General features: G+C 40.9%; 1 protein-coding gene across 6 annotated transcripts in view; it reads right to left on the reverse strand.

The window, feature by feature from the left end:
* Uimc1 (ubiquitin interaction motif containing 1) overlaps positions 1-20,334 on the reverse strand; it is a 126,005-nt gene that overhangs the window by 12,642 nt on the left and 93,029 nt on the right. The gene's annotated exons all lie outside the window — the stretch shown is intronic.

Here is a 20,334-nt window from a genome sequence, read left to right on the forward strand (position 1 = left end):
ACTGTTTACTAAGTCATGAGAACAAAAAGATTTAGTTCACTCTATGAAAGGTTACTGAGTACACACCTGTTTGCAGCAGTCACAGGAGGGATTCAGACTTTGTGAACCAAAATTCTGTCTGGTACAACACATGATCCAATAAAAAGCATACCATGAGATTCTCCAGTGAAGTACAGTAATGGAAGCTATATCTGAGTACTACAGAAGCTTCAATCTTTCCACAATTCTGCAGTGTTCCCTTTATAACTAAGGAAACTCTCCCTCCTATAATTAACTAGTCTCTTCCATGATACTAGAGCTACCACCTACTTTTAGTGGGCATAGATGATTATAGCCCAGGTTATGTACATATATTGTCTTTAACCAAAAGGTATCTGTTTATAAAATGACAGTCCCAAAACTTGAATCTCCTTCTCCCAGAGAATCCTGTTCTTTCTGCTTTCTTCATCTCTTACTTTGAAATAAGCTTTTTTTTCTTCTTTCTTTTTTGGTTTTTCAAGTAGGGATTTCCTCTAGCCCAGGCTGACCTGGAGTTCACTATGTAGTCTCAGAGTGGCCTTGAACTCACAGCGATCCTCCTACCTCAGCCTCCTGAGTGCTGGGATTAAAGGCATGTGCCACCATACCCGGCTAAACTTTATTCTTAAATAAAATAAAATCACAGTCTCTTAAGTGACCTTGCCACTTATTCAATGAAGTATTTTCCAGTCTTTATTCCTTGCCATAACAAAAACTGGCCATTTCTCTTTAACTATTACTTTCCTTCCACTTAATACCTAAAACCCCTACCACAGAGAATCTAGAAATGTTACTAGTCTGTGAAGTAACTTGGGTTGTTAATTATGTATTTAGTCCATAGGTCATCAAACTTTTCTGTGGGTCCAGTCAGTAAACAGGTTTAAAACACCATGTGGTCTATATTACAACTACTACTCAGTCTACATCATAGTAGGAAAACAGCCACACACAATATAAATAAATGGGTACAGCTGTGTTCCCATCAAGTTTTATTTACAATAATTGGTACCTGGCTAGATGTGGCCTATAGCTAAGTATAGTTTGCCTACCCTTTGAGCCCAACCTCCTATTCATACAAAATACCTTCTATACATCCCTGATAAGTGATCACAGCGGTCTTATTTTGACTCTAAGGGGAGTTCACTTCTCCTGGGAAAACTCATTTTATTTCTGCACAGCAATTTGGCTCAATTTGTATTTATTGGCAGCTGTATGAATACATTTATTTCTTTTCCACAAGTCAAATTTTTTTGTTTGTTTGTTTGTTTGTTTGTTTGTTTTTGGAGGTAGGGTCTTACCAAGCTGACCTGGAATTCACTATGTAGTCTCAGGGTGGCCTCAAACTCATGGCGATCCTCCTACCTCTGCCTCCCAAGTGCTGGGATTAAAGGCATGTGCCACCACGCCCAGCTATTACAAGTCAACTTTTATTTTAAAAAGTTATTTATTTGCAAGGAGAGACGGGGCGGGGGAGAATAAGTGTACCAGGGCCTCTAGCTACTGCAAACAAACTCCAGATGTGCCACTTTATGCATCTGGTTTTATGTAAGTACTGGGGAATAGAACCCAGATCATTAGGCTTCGAAGACAAGTGCCTTAACCACTGAGCCATTTCTCCAGCCCAAGACAACTCCTTTAACACTAAAAAAAAAAAAAAAAAAAAAAAATCATTATGTTAGATTCCCTTGGTCATCTATCCCAGTAAGATATAACCTCCCTAAAAGGAAGGAGTCCACATAGTCACTCAGTCACTAAGAATTCGAATGAAGGCCTCTGAGGTGCCCATGTAACTCTAATCCTTAACATGATCCTCCATACTGATGCCACTCCTTTCCACTATTTCAAAGGTATAGAAACAAGATGAGATGGTTAACATCACCAAGCTTCCTAGGAAAACTAGGATAGAACCTACACCTGACTCCTACACCTATGATTTACCTTCCCAGTTATCTTCCAGAGACACTCCAATTTGGCAGTTTTTCTCTGTATGTGTGGCAGTAAAGAATTTTTCTTATTTTTATTTATTTTCAGAGAGAGAGGGACAGAATGTGGGTGCATTCGGGCCTCTAGCCAATGCAGACAAACTCCAGACACATGTGCTACCTTGAGCATCTGGTTTATATCAGTTCTGGGGAGTTGAACCTGGGTCCTTAGGCTTCATGTGCAAGCACCGTAACCACTAAGCAATCTCTCCAGCCTGGCAGTACAGAATATATGAGCTCATTTTCTTGGCTTTCACTTCTCCTAAACTTCCAGGTCTCTCCTCCAATAAGCCCTGGCCCCTGGGCTGAGATGGAAAGGAGGCCCTACTCCCATGTGGGCTCCCTACCCCCTCCTGCCTTCCACATGGCAGGAGCTCTCTGTACTTTCCTTTTCTTCTCTTAATCTAATAAAGTCTCTCTAAGCCTTCAAATTTATATTTTTATATGTGTGTGTATAGGTATGTATGTGTGTGTGTGTGTGTGTGTGTGTGTGTGTATACACCACACACACACACACACACATACACATACATATATTGAACTATCCTATTTGGATTCACATTCTACTAATCCAGTAACAGCTGTTTGCTTTCTTGGCAATCCTAGTATACTACCAGCTTTAAATGAACTTAAAGGTTATAGCAATTAAGATCCATTACCTCACTCCTATAGTACCTTCCAATAAAATACTATCAAAGACAGCTCTCTGAATTGTATGGTACAGTGGTGAGCATTTTTTTCTCCTTAAACATAGGCATGTATATCTGTCCCTGTTTTGTTTTCTTTTTAAAAATATTTTATTTATTTGCTAGCAGAGAGAGAGAGAATGGGTGTGCAATGGCCTCTTGCCATTGCAAACAAACTCCAGATGCATGCACCACATTATACATCTGGCTTTACGTGGGTACTGGGAAATCAAACCTGAGCATACAGGATTTGAAAGCAGTGCCTTTAACTGCTAAGCTATCTCACCAGCCCCCTATTATTATTTTGTGGTTACTGCTGCTACTGTTTCTGTTTTTGAGATTAGATCTCTCTAAGTAGCCCAGGCTGCCTTAAACTGGTGATCTTCCTGCCTCAGCCTTTCAAAGTGCTGGGATTAATATGAATGTGCCATCATGCCGAACTTGAGCCTCCCCCCTTTTTTTGAGGGCTGTAAGTGGTTGAATCTCACCATCTTTACTGGACACTGAAGGAGGAATGCTTCCATGGTTGAAGTTACAGCAAAGCAGTTGGGAAAAGTCCCTCCTCCATTCTAAGCATTCAGTTTCTCCAGCCTAGTAGTGATATGGTGTTTATCCATCTCAGTGTGGCACACCCACTGCTGTGGATTCAATCCACTGTGTGAATCCTCCTCATAAATCAGACAGCCCAGAACTGATGTCATGTTCCACAGTGCCAAAGGGTACTCAGTGAATGGGTTTGTAACTGGGGTCATTCATCCACACCCCTTAGTGGCATGTGGCAATGTCTGGGGTATTTTAAGTGCTCACATGTGGGTGCATGCTACTGGTATCCACTGAGTAGAGGCCAGGACGCAGGTAGAACACAAAGAATGAAAGGATCCTCACAAAAATGGAATGGAGAGGAAAAAGAAGGAAGAAGGAAAAAGGAAAGGGGGAGGGGAAGGGAGGGAAGGACAGAGGAAGGGAAGGAAAAAAGAAGGGGAGGGAAGAAGGAAAGAGAGGGAGAGGAGGAGAAGGGGATGGAGAGAGGGAAGGGGAGAGAGAGGGAAAAGAACAGAGGGAAGGTAAGGGAGAAAGAGGAAAGAAGAATTACTCGGTCCAGAATGTTGATCATCCTGCTGTAATCCACCTATTATCTCCCAGGATCTGGAAGCTGTATCCCGATTATGGCGGCCTCAGATTGACAGCACAGGCTCTTCTGGGCCATCCTGAACTTGAGTCAATTAAAAATTTCTGGTCTTTTTCATTTGAACTACTCTTAAGGTACTTTGTTCTTAAGCAGCTGAGATGTGGACATGAAGAAGAATTGTACATGAATCCATGAGATTCCATCCTGTCAGTTTCTATTCCAGCCCATGGAAATACTTAGAGGCCTACTTCAACACTGAGCAAAGGAGCTCTGTCTCCACATTCTTTATCACTTCCTGCAGTAGCTTCCAAAAGGAGGCCACAGGCAGGTCCAGGCTAGAGAGGGGATGTTACTCTGCAACATCATCCCATCTTATTTCCTGCCTGTTTCAATCAAGATGACAAGGGGAGAGCAGCCTCTAGGTGAAGGTGCACACCTCACAGCCAGGTATGGCTGGTATCTGTTCTACAGAGAAAAGGGAGCAGAAATGGCTCAGGTGTGTTTGAACAAAGATATACATATCTATGGCATAGATGTGGGCCAATTGTTTTTTCAACCATTCAGTACAATGGAAAATATCTGAATTGAGTAAAATATCATTAAGAGTATTGTTCTTCTATTTCTACTGGCAGAACTATAAATCCTGAGCATTCTGTAGATCTGAAAAGCAATCACAGGCAGACCTTAAGGTTACATGCTATGATGCACTGTCAAGTATAAATTTCCAAAATGACAAGTTGCCACTTCTCAGCACTTTAGTTGAGTCCCGAGTCTCCCTACAAGCAAGGCTCAGGGAACCCCACAGATGATTTGGTAGACATAATGCAAGAGTGAGAGGATTGGGCTGGAGAGATGGCTTAGCGGTTAAGCGCTTGCCTGTGAAGCCTAAGGACCCCGGTTCGACGCTCGCTTCCCCAGATCCCACGTTAGCCAGATGCACAAGGGGGTGCATGTGTCTGGAGTTCGTTTGCAGAGGCTGGAAGCCCTGGCGCGCCCATTCTCTCTCTCCCTCTATCTATCTTTCTCTCTGTGTCTGTCACTCTCAAATAAATAAATAAATAATTAAAAAAAAAAAAAGAGTGAGAGGATGGAGAGGACTGCCAGAGAACACAACCCCTTGAACACAAAGTGACCACTGCATCCATGATCCCAGCGAGGTAGCAACAGGTCTTCTTAATAGATACAAAAACAAATAAACAAACAAAACCTGCACTTGACAAAATGCACCATTCACAATTATTTAAAGCACAGCTCTTAGCAAACTAAGAATGGATAACAACTCTACATTTGATACTGCATACAGAGCATGCAGACCTCAAAGCACATTCTTTGAAAGGTCTCAAACCAACATAAATAACAACCTCCCAACTGTAGGTGATGCTCTGACCCTATTTTTTTTTCCAGCTGAACAATCCAGTATGTTGAGATCATGTACTGACATCTGATGTTATTAGGTCTCTTTTCCAGCTTTCTTTTCTTTTTTTTTTTTTTTTTTTTTTTTTTGGTTTTTTTGAGGTAGGGGCTCACTCTGGTCCAGGCTGACCTGGAATTAACTCTGTAGTCTCAGGGTGGCCTTGAACTCATGGCGATCCTCCTACCTCTGCCTCCCGAGTGCTGGGATTAAAGGCGTGTGCCACCACGCCCAGCTTCTTTTCCAGCTTTCTATCGCTGCATATATGACAAGCATGCTTTATACATCTTCATTCATTACTAGGGGGAAAATGGTTGTAAAGGATATGGCCAAGAACAGAAAATGATAGTATATTATCAGAGAAGCCTATCTTGTCCCTGGTCCAAGTAACTTTCCTTTTCTAAAAACATTTTAATTTATTTGCAAAAAGAGATAGATAGAATAAGAATGACCATGCTAGGGCCTCTTGTGACTGCAAATGAACTGCTGACGCTCGACTTCATGCATCTGGCCTTCTGTGGGTACTGAGGCATGGAAGAATCCAGGCCATCAAGTTTTGCAAAAGGTGCTTTAACCTCTGAGTCATCTCTCCAGCCCCCTTTTAAAAATTTTTATTTTTTAACAATCTCATACATGTATATATTAAGTTCTTATATGAACATGGGTGGTGAGTTCAACATTCTTTTAAATAGCAAATCAAGCAAATATTTATTGAGAACTGTTACTATGCAAATAGTGTGAGGAGATACAGGAAATCTGAGGAAAGGTTATTGCTCTTATAAGAGCTTAGAGTTTACTAAAGGACATGCAAATGCACTCAAATCACTGTAACACAAATATAAAGAGACCTACAAGATAAAACATCATACACACAAGCAACTAATGATATGTTTGTCTCTGGAGGGTATGACAGGGACACTTGCAGACTCAAAGAGGAAGGAGCCATATTTTTCCAAAGTATACTTTTGTATACTGTTGAATTAAAAATTAAAGGGAGCCAAAGGAAGAGTAGGACTCCTTACAATGCACTCTTCCAGACACAAAATGGTCTGGATATCCATGACACCACAGCACCAGGCAATACCTACATAAGACCCTCATATTAGAAAAAAAAGATGATGACATCAAAATAAAAGAGACTGATTGAGAGGGGGAACAGATATGATGGACAGTGGAGTTGTGAAGGAGAAAATGTGTGGGGGGGGATCATCATGGTTTATTGTCTCTAATTATGGAAGTTGTCAAAGGCAGGGCATGATGGTGCACACCTTTAATCCCAGTACTCGGGAGGCAGGGGCAGGAGGATAGCCATGAATTTGAGGCCACCCTGAGACTACATAGTGAATTCCAGGTCTGCCTGGGCCAGAGTGAGACCCTATCTCAAAAAACAAAATAAACAAATAAAAATTAAAAAAAAAAATAAAGGGAAGCTGGGTATGGTGGCACATGCCTGGCTTTTTTTTTTTTTTTTTAAATGTGAGAGAGTGAGGAAAAGAATTGGTGCATGAGGGCCTCTAGCCACTGCAATCAAACTCCAGACACATATGCCACCTTGTGCACATGTGTGACCTTGCACACTTCCATCACTTTGTACATCTGGCTTATATGGGATCTGAAGAGTCAAATATGGGTCTTTAGGCATTACAGGCAAGCACCTTAACTCCTAAGCAATCCTTCCAACCCAGTTTTGTTTGTCTTTTGAGACAAAGTCTTGCTGGTCTGGAACATGCTATATAGACTGAGCTGGCCTCAAACTTGTACAGTGCTCCTGTCTGCCTCCCAATTAGTACAACTACAGGCATGCAGCACCATGCTTGGTTTGTTTGTTGTTTTTTAAATATTTGTTTACTTATTTGAGAGAAAGAGAGATTTAAAAAAAAAAAAAGGCAGGTAGGAAGAGAAATAAAACCAGATGCATGAAGTGGTGCATGCACCTGAAGTTTGTTTCAGAGGCTAGAGGCTCTGGTGTACCAATTCTCCCCACCTGCAAATAAATAAAGTAAAATAAAAAGAAATAAATATTCTATTTTAATCTGTGCCTGAGACTATTTGTGGTCTATTCTCCCTCTCCCCCCTTCTTTACTTTTATTTGTTCCCATCACCCCCCCCCCTTTTTTTCTTTGTTTTTCAAGGTAGAGTTTTGCTCTAGCCCAGGCTGACCTGTAATTCACTATGTAGTCTCAGGGTGGCCTCGAACTCTCGGTGATCCTCCTACCTCTGCCTCACAAATGCTGGGATTAAAGGCATGCACCACCATGCCTGGCTCCCAGGACCTGGTCTTTTCCAGGGACATTATGAATATTATCTCTACTCTTTACAACAACTGCAAGGCTTACATCAACATACAAGCATGACTAGAAAGAAGTATGCATTGTTCTAGAACAGCAGGTTGCCTCTCCTAGAAAAGAAGGAAAGGTGAAGAGAAAGTGGTAAGTGGCAATTCTATTATTCAAACATCATGAGCAAGCTGGACTAAAGCTTTGTAGCTAGATTTTCCTTTGAAACCTGTGATCCCCTTCAAAGGAAAAGATATGTTTAAGTTGCTCGTGGGCTGAGATGGTCATTTCAACTAGCTACAGACAGATAATTCAGTTTGAAACCTATATCCAAAAACCTAGCTGCTAAACTGGGCATGGTGGTGCTCATCTTTAATCCCAGCATTCTGTAGAAAGAGGTAGGAGGATTGTCATGAGTTCAAGACCACCCTGAAACTACATAGTGAATTCCAGGACTAGAGCAAGACACTACCTAAAAAAAAAGAAAGCTAGCTGCTGGTGACAAAGACACAGTGGAATTTAAGCACAACAACTAGAACTAGGACTACCAGGGCAAGATACAAGAGGTCAGCAATCCCTGAAAGCTTGAAACAACTATAAACTATAGGAAGTGCTCAAGAAACTGTGCTTAGGACTATGGCATGTCACTATTGAGATAGAAAAAAGCAATACTGTCTACTGGTAAAGAAAACTGGCTTCAGAGTTAGAACTTGCCTGGTTGGGCTATTACTAAGCAAGTTCTATAACCTTTTTGAGTATGAATTTCCTATCTAGATAACTGAGATGATAATAGCATCTGTCCTCATGTGTTTTTGTTAGGACCACATCACATATTCCAAATAAAGCTGTTAAGAGTATCTGGTCCACAGAAAGCACTCTGCAAACTTTAGTTATTGTTTAAGATTTACTTCCTATGGCCAGGTGTGGTGGTGCATGCCTTTCATCCCAGCACTTGGAAGGCAGAGCTAGGGGGATCACTGTAAGCTCAAAACCAGCCTGGGACTACAGAGTGATTTCCAGATTAACCAGGGCTAGAGAACCTACCTCTAAAAATAAAACAAACAAACAAACAAACAAAAACATAATTTCCTAGCTTTGTCCAAGGACTAACACATCTTCAAAACCAGTACTCACCAGGTGTCTGCAATTTGGGTTAGATTTTAGTCTTAAGTGGTTTCCACACTAATTTGTACAAACAGAATGGATAACTAAATAGGTGAAGTATTACTGGGTAACTATCAAGACTATGTAAGTAAGCACTAACACATGTACTTCCAAAATTCAGAGACAAACAATCAAAACTAAAAACCGTATGACTAGCACTATAAGCAACAGAGACAATGGCTCCTTAAGGAAAATGGAAATTACAGACACAAAGAGTTGGCAGAATGACAGTGGTTAATGCCTTCCCTGTTTCTCCCCCTCAACCTCAAAACCACCTCAGTAGAAAAATAGTAAGCAGCACAGAGCTGAGGCAATTGCTACTAAGCCCACCATCTTCCAGCCTAGCATTCATTTTGTGGAGCACAAAGGGAAGGAAGACAGGGAAGCACCAGCAACACCGAGGCGCCAGGCTGCCTCCATCACTGATGCCTGCCTCCCTACATGACCTCAAAGCCTCGGCCTGGCAACAAAGGCTATTATAAGAACTAATTATCCACCAGTCTCAGAGACAGGTGGTTAAATTTAAGTCTTAATTAGAATTAAGTGTAATTTTAAATTGAGCCTCTCAGTCCCATGAGTCCCATTTCAAATGCTCAATAGCCACATGTGGCTATTATATTTAACGGCACAAATCGAAAAACTTTCTCTTACTGCAGCAAGTCCCACTGGTAGTGTTTCTCCTTTAAGAGATAATCAGCACTATCATATCTTTAATCTGTTCACCTTGAACACCCCAAGAAATCTAAGCTTTCAGGCCAGTCATGGAGGCACACACTTGTAAGTGTACTAGGGCGGCTAAGACAAGAGCATCCCACATTTGAGGTCAACCCAAGCTAGACAGCGAGACTCTGTAAAAAGTAAAGGAGAGGGGCAGAAAGCAAATAGGGTGGAAAAGGGTGTCATCTGAACCTAAAGGCTTATTCTCTGTTAAGCAGACTCAAAGATTTTCTATGTAAGGGGCTAGAGAGATGGCTTAGTGGTTAAGCGCCTGCCTGTGAAGCCTAAGGACCCCAGCTTAAGGCTCAATTCCCCAGGACCCAAGTAAGCCAGATGCACAAGTGGCACATGCATCTGGAGTTCATTTGCAGAGACTGAAGGCCCTGGCGCACCCATTCTCTCTCTCTGCCTCTTTCTCTCTCTGTCACTCTCAAATAAATAAAAATAAACAACAACAAGAGATTTTCTATGTAAGAGACATAGATGGATGGGGTAGTTTGCTTCTTACTTTCAAATCTGGTAAGTATTGACTAATCTCTCTCTCTCTCTCTCTCTCTTGTTTTTGTTTTTTTGGTTTTTTTTTTTTTTTTTTTTTGAGGTAGGGTCTCACTCTAGCCCAGGGTGACCTAGAATTCACTATGTAGTCTCAGGGTGGCCTTGAACTCACAGTGATACTCCTACCTCTGCCTCCCAAGTGCCAGGATTAAAGGCGTGTACCACCATGCCCTACTGACTAATCTCTCTTTTTTTTATTTTAATTTTCTATTATATGAGGGAGGGGGCCAGACAGAGAGAGAGAATGGGCGTGCCAGGGACTCCAGCCACTGCAAACAAACTCCAGATGAATGTGCCACCTTGTACATCTGGCTTTTGTGGGTCCTGGGGAATCAAACCTGGGTTCTCTGGGTTCCTTGGCTTCTCAGGCAGCACCTTAAGGTCTAAACCATCCCTCCAGCCCTGACTAATCTCTTTTTTAACTGTCTTGGTAGAGCCTTAGACACCATGGTGAACAAAAGTGGAAAGAATGACTATCCTTGTCATGTTCCAGGTCTTAGGAAAGCTTTGAGTCTTTCACCATTAAGTATGATATTAACCGTGCATTTTTCATAGGAACCTCTCTCAAGTTAAGAAGCTCCTATCTATTTCCAATTTGTTGAGTATTTTATCATGAAGGTAAGTGAATTTTGTCAAATCCTTTCTATGCGTCTGTTTAGATGATCATGTGGTTTTTGTCCTTTGCTCTACGATACAGTATATTATATAAACTAACCTTTCAGGTCTTTTGATGATAAAAAGTACCACAGTGAGCCGGGCGTGGTGGTGCACGCCTTTAATCCCAGCACTCGGGAGGCAGAGGTAGGAGGATCGCCGTGAGTTCAAGGCCACTCTGAGACTACAGAGTTAATTCCAGGTCAGCCTGGACTAGAGTGAGACCCTACCTCGAAAAAAAAAAAAAAAAAAAAAGTACCACAGTGACCCTTCCACATCATCCACCACAAAACTGTTAATCTACCTGCATCTGTACACATACACTCTACCTTCCTTCCTATTACATAGGATAAATTGCACACAAGGCTATCTAAGACTAACTCTTCCACTTGACCTTGGATCTTGATACCTCTTGCATAATTAATGATTCCCTTCTCACCACAACACCCTGAACCATTTTTTCCTTTTCTAAAAAATATTTTTGGATTGGAGAAATGGTTTAGTGGTTAAGGTATTTGCCTGTGAAGCCTAAGGACCTTGGTTTAATTCCCTAGTATCCACATAAGCCAGATGCACAAGGTGGTGCATGTGTCTGAAGGTTCGTTTGCAGTGGCTAGAGGCCCTGGTGCGCCCATTCTCTCTGCCTCTCTATCTGACTCTTTCTTTCTATCGATAAATAAAGGAAACTTATCATTATTTACTTATTTGAGAGAAAAAGGCAGATAGATACAGATGGAGAGAGAGAGAGAGAAAGGGCACACCAGGACCTCTAGCTACTGCAAACAAAACTCCAGACGCATGTACCACCTTGTGCATCTGGCATACATCGGTCTTAGAGAATTGAACCTGAATCCTTTTTTTTTTTTTTTTTTTTGAGGTAGGGTCTCACTCTAGCTCAAGCTGACCTGGAATTCACTATGTTGTCTCAGGGTGGCCTCAAACTCATGGCGATCCTCCTACCTCTGCCTCCCGAGTGCTGGGATTAAAGGCATGTGCCACCACGCCCAGCTGAACCTGAATCCTTTGGTCTTGGAGGCAAGCGCCTTAACCACTTAGCCATCTGTCCAGCCCTTTTCCTTTGTTTTAGACATCTATCAACATGCTAATATGCTATAATGGTGCCCAGTTTGTTAGATCTATTATCTTCTCAATAACCCCTCTTGGTCATTCAATAAGCATCCTAAAATTATATCTATTTTTTTTGTTTTTTAAAATTAAATTTATTATTATTATTATTTTAATTTTTATTAGCATTTTACATGATTATAAAAAAATATCCCATGTTAATTCCCTCCCTCCCCCCCCCACTTCTAAAATTATATCTAAAACCAAATTTTCAATTTCACCTTCAAGCCTGCTGTTGCCTAAATGTTCCCACCCTTGAAAAAAAAAAAAAAGACTGGAGAGATTACTCAGTGGTTAAGGCATGTGCCTGCAAATGCCTAAGGGCCCAGGTTCAGTTCCCCAGCACCCATGTAAAGCCAGATGCATAAGGTGTCACAGGTATCTGAAGTTTGTCTGCAGTGGCTAGACACTTTGGCGTGCCCATATTCTCATTCTCTCTCCCCCTCCTCCCCTTCCTGTCAAGTGAATAAATAAAAATATTTTAAGGGGGCTGGAGAGATGGCTTAGTGGTTAAGGCACTTGTCTGTGAAGCTTAAGGACTCTTGTTTGACTCTCCAAGTCCCACATAAGCCAGACATAAAGTGACACAAGCATGCAAGGTCGCACATGTGCATGAGGGGGCACACGTGTCTGGAGTTTGATTGCAGTGGCTAGAGGCCCTGACATGCAAATTCTCTCTCTCAAGGAAAAAAAAAAAAAAAAAAAAAAAAAACAAAGGCAGTCTGTTAGGCTTGCCTCAAAAGAAAATATATTTCAAAAAGTAAGTCATGATCAACCTAGTTACTTGGGTCAAAACTGTGATTACATCTAAACCTTATTTCTCTTATGCTCCACAAACTCTGTAGATTTCAGCCTTCAAAATGTTCTCAAATTTGACTTCACCTCACTGCTACCACTATAATCCAAGTAAAATTAGATCTTGCTAGGAATAGTCCAACAACATCCCACTTAATCTCTTCAATTTTTTTTGCTCCTGTTTTTCTACAAACCATTTCCCACACAGAGTTAGATCACATCACTCCCTATTTCAACTTCTCTCTCTAGTTTTCATATCCACACATCATATCTAAAGTATAACCACTCTTACCACATGACCTGACCACTGTTTCTCTCTACTCTTTTTGTCCTGCTGCTCTTTCTAATTCAGTCATTGTGGCTTCCCTTTGTCTCTCAAAAATATACCCAATACTCTTGTATAATTTATTCCCTTTGCCTGGAATGATTCTATTCAAATACCACCTCAGAAGTCTGTCTTAACCTTTCTTTTAAACAAGATCCCACCCCCATTTATCTGCACCAGTCCTTGTCCATCCTCTGTTCTTTTGCCTCCTTTTTTCTTCAGTTTTGTTGTTTGTTACCCTCACAAGAATGTAAACTCTGTGAGAGCACACACTTCTCTTGGTCAGTACTGAATCTTCAGCTTGCAGATTGTTGGGAAAAAGCACATATGCAACGGTAAAGACAGTGATCTGAGTCAGCCCAAGAAGCTCTCTGAACTGGGCATCCTGCAATTAATTCAGCCAGAAACTTCTGTCAAGGTTGTCTTCTCTCACCTAACCTTCTGTCACAAAGTTTGGTTTTTCTTGCCAAAAAATTCTCAAATCTGTCCACTTGCACATTGCTTCTAGTTTCAACCCTGCCAATCTATCTTCCACGGTGCTCTCTGAGTAACCTGGGTCCGGCATAGTACTGGCAGGACCCAGGGAACCTCCTCCGACCCAATGAGACTGATCTGTTTACCTGCATAGGTAGGGTCTTACTCTAGCCCAGTGACCTGGAATTCACTATGTAGTCTCAGGGTAGCCTTGAACTCATGGTGATCATCCTACCTCTGCCTCCCAAGTGCTGGGATTAAAGGCATGCTCCACCATGCCCAGCTGAGAATGACTCTTAATCATTTTCGTATCTTGGTGTAAAAAGTGGCATTCATGTTGGGCATGGTGACACACACTTTCAATCCTAGCACTCAGGAGGCAGAGGTAAGATGATCACCATGAGTTCAAGGCTACCCTGAGACTACATAGTGAATTCCAGGTCACTGGGCTAGAGTAAGACCCTACCTTGAAACAACAACAACAAAAAAGGTGGTACTCAAGATAAATGTATATTTAATGACTCAATATGACAAGGAATTTACTTATTTATATAAATTTGAAGCCATTCTGTTTTAAGAACAAGAGAATTTTTTAAAACTTATATGAAAATATCTCTAGTACACCCAATCAAAAACAAAAAGGTCCCTATCTGCTTCATTCCACTCAATAAATAAATTCTTATTCTCAAGTACCAGCCTCAATAATCTTACTCTACTTGATAGCTTCAAACTCAAAAATTCTGTATGATTATGTTGATAGTTCCTAAATATAAACACTTACAATGCTAAACAGACAAGCATCACTAGGTCCATTTTACAGCTGAGTAAATTTTAAAGGCTTAGAGTCCTTAAGTTATAAATTACTGTTCTAGAATGATTTCAAGTCTATTAGACAACAAAATCAGTACAGCAACTGAGCATGGTGGTACATGTCTTTAAACCCAACACTGGGAAGACAGAGGTAGATCTAGGATTGTTGTGAACTCGAGGCCAGCCTGGGACTACAGAGTGAGTTCCAGGTCAGCCTGGGCTAGAGTGGAACCCTACCTCAGAAAAAAACAAACCCCAAAAACCAAAAAAAACAGTCTACAATGCTACACTGTTCTGTGCTAAAGAAAAGCCACAAAGACCCCTTGTCCTTGCTCAGGTAGTAGCAATTCTGTCTAGTTTTAAGGATGAGCTTTCTTTCTTTCTTTTTCTTTCTTTTTTTATTTTTGCGGTAGGGTCTCATTCTAGTTTAGGTGACCTGGAATTCACTACGTAGTCTCAGGATGGCCTCGAACTCGAACTCACAGCCTCCTACCTCTGCCTTCCAAGTGCTGGGATTAAAGGCATGCAGCACCATGCCCAGCCTGAGCTTTCTTTCTTTCTTTTTTTTTTTTTTTCATATTTAGTAGCTATCTTCTTTTTACAAATTTTTATTAACAACTTCCATGATTATAAAAAATATCCCATGGTAATACCCTCCCACCCTCCTCCCCACTTTCCCCTTTAAAACTCCATTTTCCATCATATCCCCTCCCCCTCCCAATCAGTCTTTCTTTTATTTTGATGCCATCATATTTTCCTCCTATTATGGTCTTGTGTAGGTAGTGTCAGGCACTGTGAGGTCATGGATATCCAGGCCATTTTGTGTCTGGAGGAGCACGTTGTAAGGAGTCCTACCCTTCCATTGGCTCTTACATTCTTTCTGCCACCTCTTCCACAATAGACCCTGAGTCTTGGAAGGTGTGAGTATGAGCTTGCTTTCTTAAGAGGTTCCCTCAATGTTCCTGAGCTTCACATGCAATACTGCTACACTTAGTCCTGGCACTTGTTTTGTTCAACATCTTCTCTCACAAAGACAGAAGTACTTCTAGAAAAGTACTTTTAGCAGTCCTGCCACCTCAAAGGAAAAGACAGAGTTTGCTCCTTGAAAGCACACCATCCTTGTTTGTACTTTCTAAACAAATTCCTCAATCTATGATATACGAAATAAGTTAAAGTTCTAAGAAATTTATTGACAAAGTTCCTACTAGTACTTTTATTTATGACTCAATCATTTTCTTTCTTGTCATTTCTTCATGTTGTACATGAGGGGCAGGGCATGCCAGGGCCTCTTGCTCGTGCAAATGAATACCAGATGCTTGTGCTACTTTTTGTATGCAGCTTAAAAATATTTATTTATTTATTTATTTATTTATTTATTTATTTATTTATTTGAGAAAGAGAGAGAGAATGGGTATGTCAAGGCATCCAGCCACTGCAAACAAATTCCAGATGCATGCGCCCCTTGTGCATCTGGCTTACGTGGGTCCTGGAGAATCAAACCAGGATCCTATGGCTTTGCAGGCAAGCATCTTAACCACTAAGCCATCTCTCCAGCCCTGTATGCAGCTTTTTATGGGTTCTAGGAAACTGAATCTGGGCCAGCAGACTTTCTAAGCAAGTACCTTTAATCACTGAGCCATCTCCCTAACCCTCAATAATTTTTCTTGATAGATGGAATTTTTTAATTTTTATTTATTTATTTGAGAGGGCAAGAGAGGGAAAGAAGCAGAGAGAGAGAGAATGGGCACACCAGGGCCTCCAGCCACTGTAAATGAACTCCAGACTCATGCAAATGCCTTGACCGCTAAGCCATCTATCCAGCCCTGGAATTTCTATTTAACAATTTGACAATACATACATATAATTAAAACATTGTTTTTAGAATACTGAGGTTTGAATCCATGTGCTAGGTAAAGTGCTCTAGCACTGAGCTGTATATCCAGTCCTTTTCCTTTTAATTTTCTTTTGTGTGTTTGCCTTTTCTTTGTATTTTCCCTTTAATTTTCAGATGGGCATCACTAAGTTGCCCAGGTAGGCCTTGAACTTGTGATTCTGCTCCCACAGCTCCCAGATAGTTGATATTATAGGCTTGAACTTCCAGGCCCAGCTAGAATTTTAAAATAATTTGTATCTTTTGACCCACAATGGTTTGGGAATCTACTCTGAGGCAACCATCTAAATTTAGATGAGACTATATGGACCAAGATGTTTTTCTTAAAAAAAAAAAAAATTATTTATTTATTTCGGGAGGCAGGGAGAGAGAGAGAGAGAATGGGAGCACCAGGGCCTCTAGCCACTGCAAACAAACTCCAGATGCATGTGCTGCCTTGTGCATCTGGCTTATGTGGGTATGGCATATTGAACCTGGGTCCTTTGGCTTTTCAGGCAAGTGCCTTTAGTGCTAAGCCATCTCTCCAGCCCCTTGGACCAAGATGTTTTTAATCAAAGCATTATTTATAACAAGAATTTGAGGGCTGGAGAGATGGCTTAGCAGTTAAGGCACTTGCCTGAAAAGCCAAAGGACCCAAGTTCAATTCCCCAGTACCACAAAAGCCAAAGGACCCAGGTTCAACTCTCCAGAACCCACATAAGCAAGACACAAAAGGTGACATATGCACACAAGGTGACACATGTGCACAATGTCGCACACACATCTGAACAACTTCAGTGGATAGAGGAATTCTCTCTCACAATGTCATTAAATTAATTAATTAATTAATTTACACAATGAATAAAGCTGGTTTTCTTTTTCTAATGGATGGCTTAGACTAACTACTGATTAATCTTGAAATCAAAGAAAAAATAACTAGACAGTGCTGCCTCATAATCTAAGTTTTTATCTTCTTCTTCTCCATAAACTCTTAGGTTTGGTCTCACCTTTGATGTCTGAATGAAGTATTTCTTCAACCTCATCTTCCATCCTTGATATTTTTATTTCTACTTTGTCTCATCTGCTGATAACAATGACAATACTAAACCAAACCAGATACAGAAAGTTTAAATCAGTGAAAGCCAACTACTATACCACCATGACTACAGAGAAGAAAATGGCAAAAATAATGTGGTACTATGAAACTATGGAGTTAAAAATTACTTAGGAGGGGCTGGAGGAATGGCTAAGCAGTTAAGACATTTGCCTGCAAAGCCAAAGGACCCAGTCTCGATTCCTCAGGACCCACGTTAGCCAGATGCACAAGGGAATGCAAGTGTCTGAAGTTCATTTGCAGTGACTGCAGGCCCTAGTGCACCCATTCTCTCTCCTCTTTCTCTGTCAAATAAATAAATAAAATTTTAAAAAGTTACTTAGGAGGAAAGTAGAAATAATTTCATGAAATAAAGGAGTAGAGAATAGAGAAAAAAGAATCTAGATAAATTGTGCATAGTGGTGCATGCCTTTAATCCCAGCACTCTGAAGGCAGAGGTAGGAGGATCTCCATGGGTTCAAGATCACCCTGCGACTACACAGTGAATTCCAGTTCAGCCTGGGTTACAGAGAGACCCTACCTTGAAAAACCAAAATAATAATAAATGAATAAAATTGTGGAAGAGTCTCAACTACCCCTTTGCCACAGAACAGGGAACAGGGCAGATTGGTACCTCATGTTCACAGCTTAGCTTTTCTACTTCTCTGGACTCTTCAGTTATTCTATGATCTTTCTGTATTTTCTGCCACTTTTGTTCTCCTTTTTGGTATAGTTTATCCTTTGTTTCCCTGACTGTTTTCAGTCTTGGCATAAGACAGAGGCTGCTTCTGATCAGCCATCTTTTAAATTTTTTTTTTTTTTTTTTGATGTAGGGTCTCATTCTAGCTCAGGCTGACCTGGAATTTATCATGTAATCTCATGGTGGCCTCGAACTCCTGGCAATCCTCCTACCTCTGCCTCCAAAGTACTGGTATTAAAGGCAGGTACCAGCACACCAGCTGTTTTAAAAAATTTTTTAAATATTTTTATTTGCTTGAGACACAAAGAGAGAGAATGGGCACACCAGGGCCTCTAGTCACTGCAAACAAACTCTAGATGCATGCAACACCTTGTGCACTTGGCTTACGTGGGAGCTGGGGAATCAAACTGAGATCCTTTGGCTTCTAGGCAAGTGCCTTAACCGCTAAACCATGTCTCCAGCCCCTTTTTAAATTTTTTTTTAAAAATATTTCATTTATTTATTTGAGAGAGAAAAAGACACATAGAGAGAATGTGTGCCAGGACCTCCAGCCACTGCAAACAAACTCCAGATGCATGCACCACTTTGTACATCTGGCTTACGTGGGTACTGGGGAACTAGGTCCTTAGCCTTTGCAGGCAAGCACCTTAACCACTAAGCCATTTCTCCAACCCCTAATCAGCCATCTTGGAATGTCCTCAAGATATTCAAACCCAGAGTCTTACACATGGTAGGTAAGCCCTATATCACCAAGCTACATCCACAATCCAAATCAATCTTAATAAATGTGTAGTTCATGTGAATACTGTACATGATTTGCATGCTTTTCTACTTTAAAGGAAACAAGCTGATTTTTTGTATTTTTATGAGAGAGAAAGAGTGAATTGGCATGCCTGGGCCTTCAGCCACTGCAATCAAACTATAGATGTATGCACCACCTTGTAAGCAGGTGAAACCTTGCATGCTTGTGTCACTGGCTGACATAGGATCTGAAGAGTCAAACAGGTCAAATGTGGGTCTTTAGGTTTCACAGGCAAGCACCTTAACCGCTAAGCCATCTCTCCAGCCCATGATATTTTCAACTTACTTTGAAAAGCACCCAAAAATAACCTGGATTAAAGAATGGCTATAGAAATGAGTAGACACATATATAAGATACAGTAAAATACTGATGGTAGGATCTAAGTAAATAAGGTAAGAGTTTTTTTCAATGTTTTTGTGGGTTTGAAATGTTTTAAAACAAAGTACTGGGGAGAAGAGACTGGAGAGCCTTATGGGTAGAAACTGACTAAAGAAGCAGTGAAATGCAGTGCACTGCCAAATGCTCTTAGCAAGAAAATCAAGAAATGGGAGGGGGCTACGAATGAAGCTCTGTTAGTAAGTAGTGTTTGCTTAGTAACATCCTGGCTCAACCCCAACCCCACTTACAGCAGGCATAATTACAAATTACACATTTGTAATTCCAGCACTCAGGAGGCACAGAGAGGAAAGAAGTTCAAAGTCATCCTCAGCTACACAGAAAGCTCAAGGCCAGCCCGGGACATGAGACACAGAGAGAGAGAGAGAAAGAGGAAGAAAAAATGTAAATATGGGTTTATTAGATAATAGTATTGAATTCATGCCAATTGCTTGAGTAAAACAATAATGTTATGAATTTGTGGGATATTAATCATGTTCTTAAGGCAATAAATGTCTCAAGTAGAGATAAAATGTCATGACATCTACAATTAACTCTCAAAGGGCCAGAAAAATGTGTGTGTGTGTGTGTGTGTGTGTGTGTGTGTGTGTGTGTGTGTATGTATGTATGTGTGTAAAAGTACATGTGCAAGACAGAGGGAAAAAAGGAGGGAAGACAAAGCAAGGATATTATTTTGTTTCTTGCTGAAATTTGAAAAAAAGGGTTTTTTTCCGAGGTAGAGTACTGCTCCAGCCCAAGCTGACCTGGAATTCACTATGTTGTCCCAGGCTGGCCTTAAGCTCACGGTGCCCAGCATAACATTTTTAATGGAGAGAAAAAAGTATTAGCCCTGAAATAAATAAATTAGATGAGTGCCAATTCCCACTCTACCAATTAATAGCTTAGTGCCTTTGAGCAATATATATATATATACACATACACATATGACATATATTAATATATATTACTTAATTTGTAAGTTTGTTGCAAAAATCAAATGAGATAAGATTACGTACAAGATTGTAGCCAGGCACAGTAACTCATGCCTTTATTCTCAGCATGAGGAAGCTGTGGGAGGCGAATTACCATGGGCTCAAGGCCAGCTAGGGGTTACACAGTGAGTTCCTGGGCTACAGTGAGACCCTGCCTTGAAAAAAATAGTAAGAGTACATATTGCCTGAGCATGAATGATGGTATATGTTTATAATCCATCAATTGGGACTAAAGAAGGAAGATCCAGAGCTGGAGGGATGGCTTATCAGTTAAGGCGCTTACCTGGAAAGCCAAAGGACCCAGGTGTGATTCCCCAGAACCCATAATAAGCCAGATGCACAAGGTGGCACAATGCATCTGGAGTTTGTTTGCAGCAGTTA

Source organism: Jaculus jaculus, chromosome 6 (assembly GCF_020740685.1).
Source record: "Jaculus jaculus isolate mJacJac1 chromosome 6, mJacJac1.mat.Y.cur, whole genome shotgun sequence".
NCBI lineage: Eukaryota > Metazoa > Chordata > Mammalia > Rodentia > Dipodidae > Jaculus > Jaculus jaculus.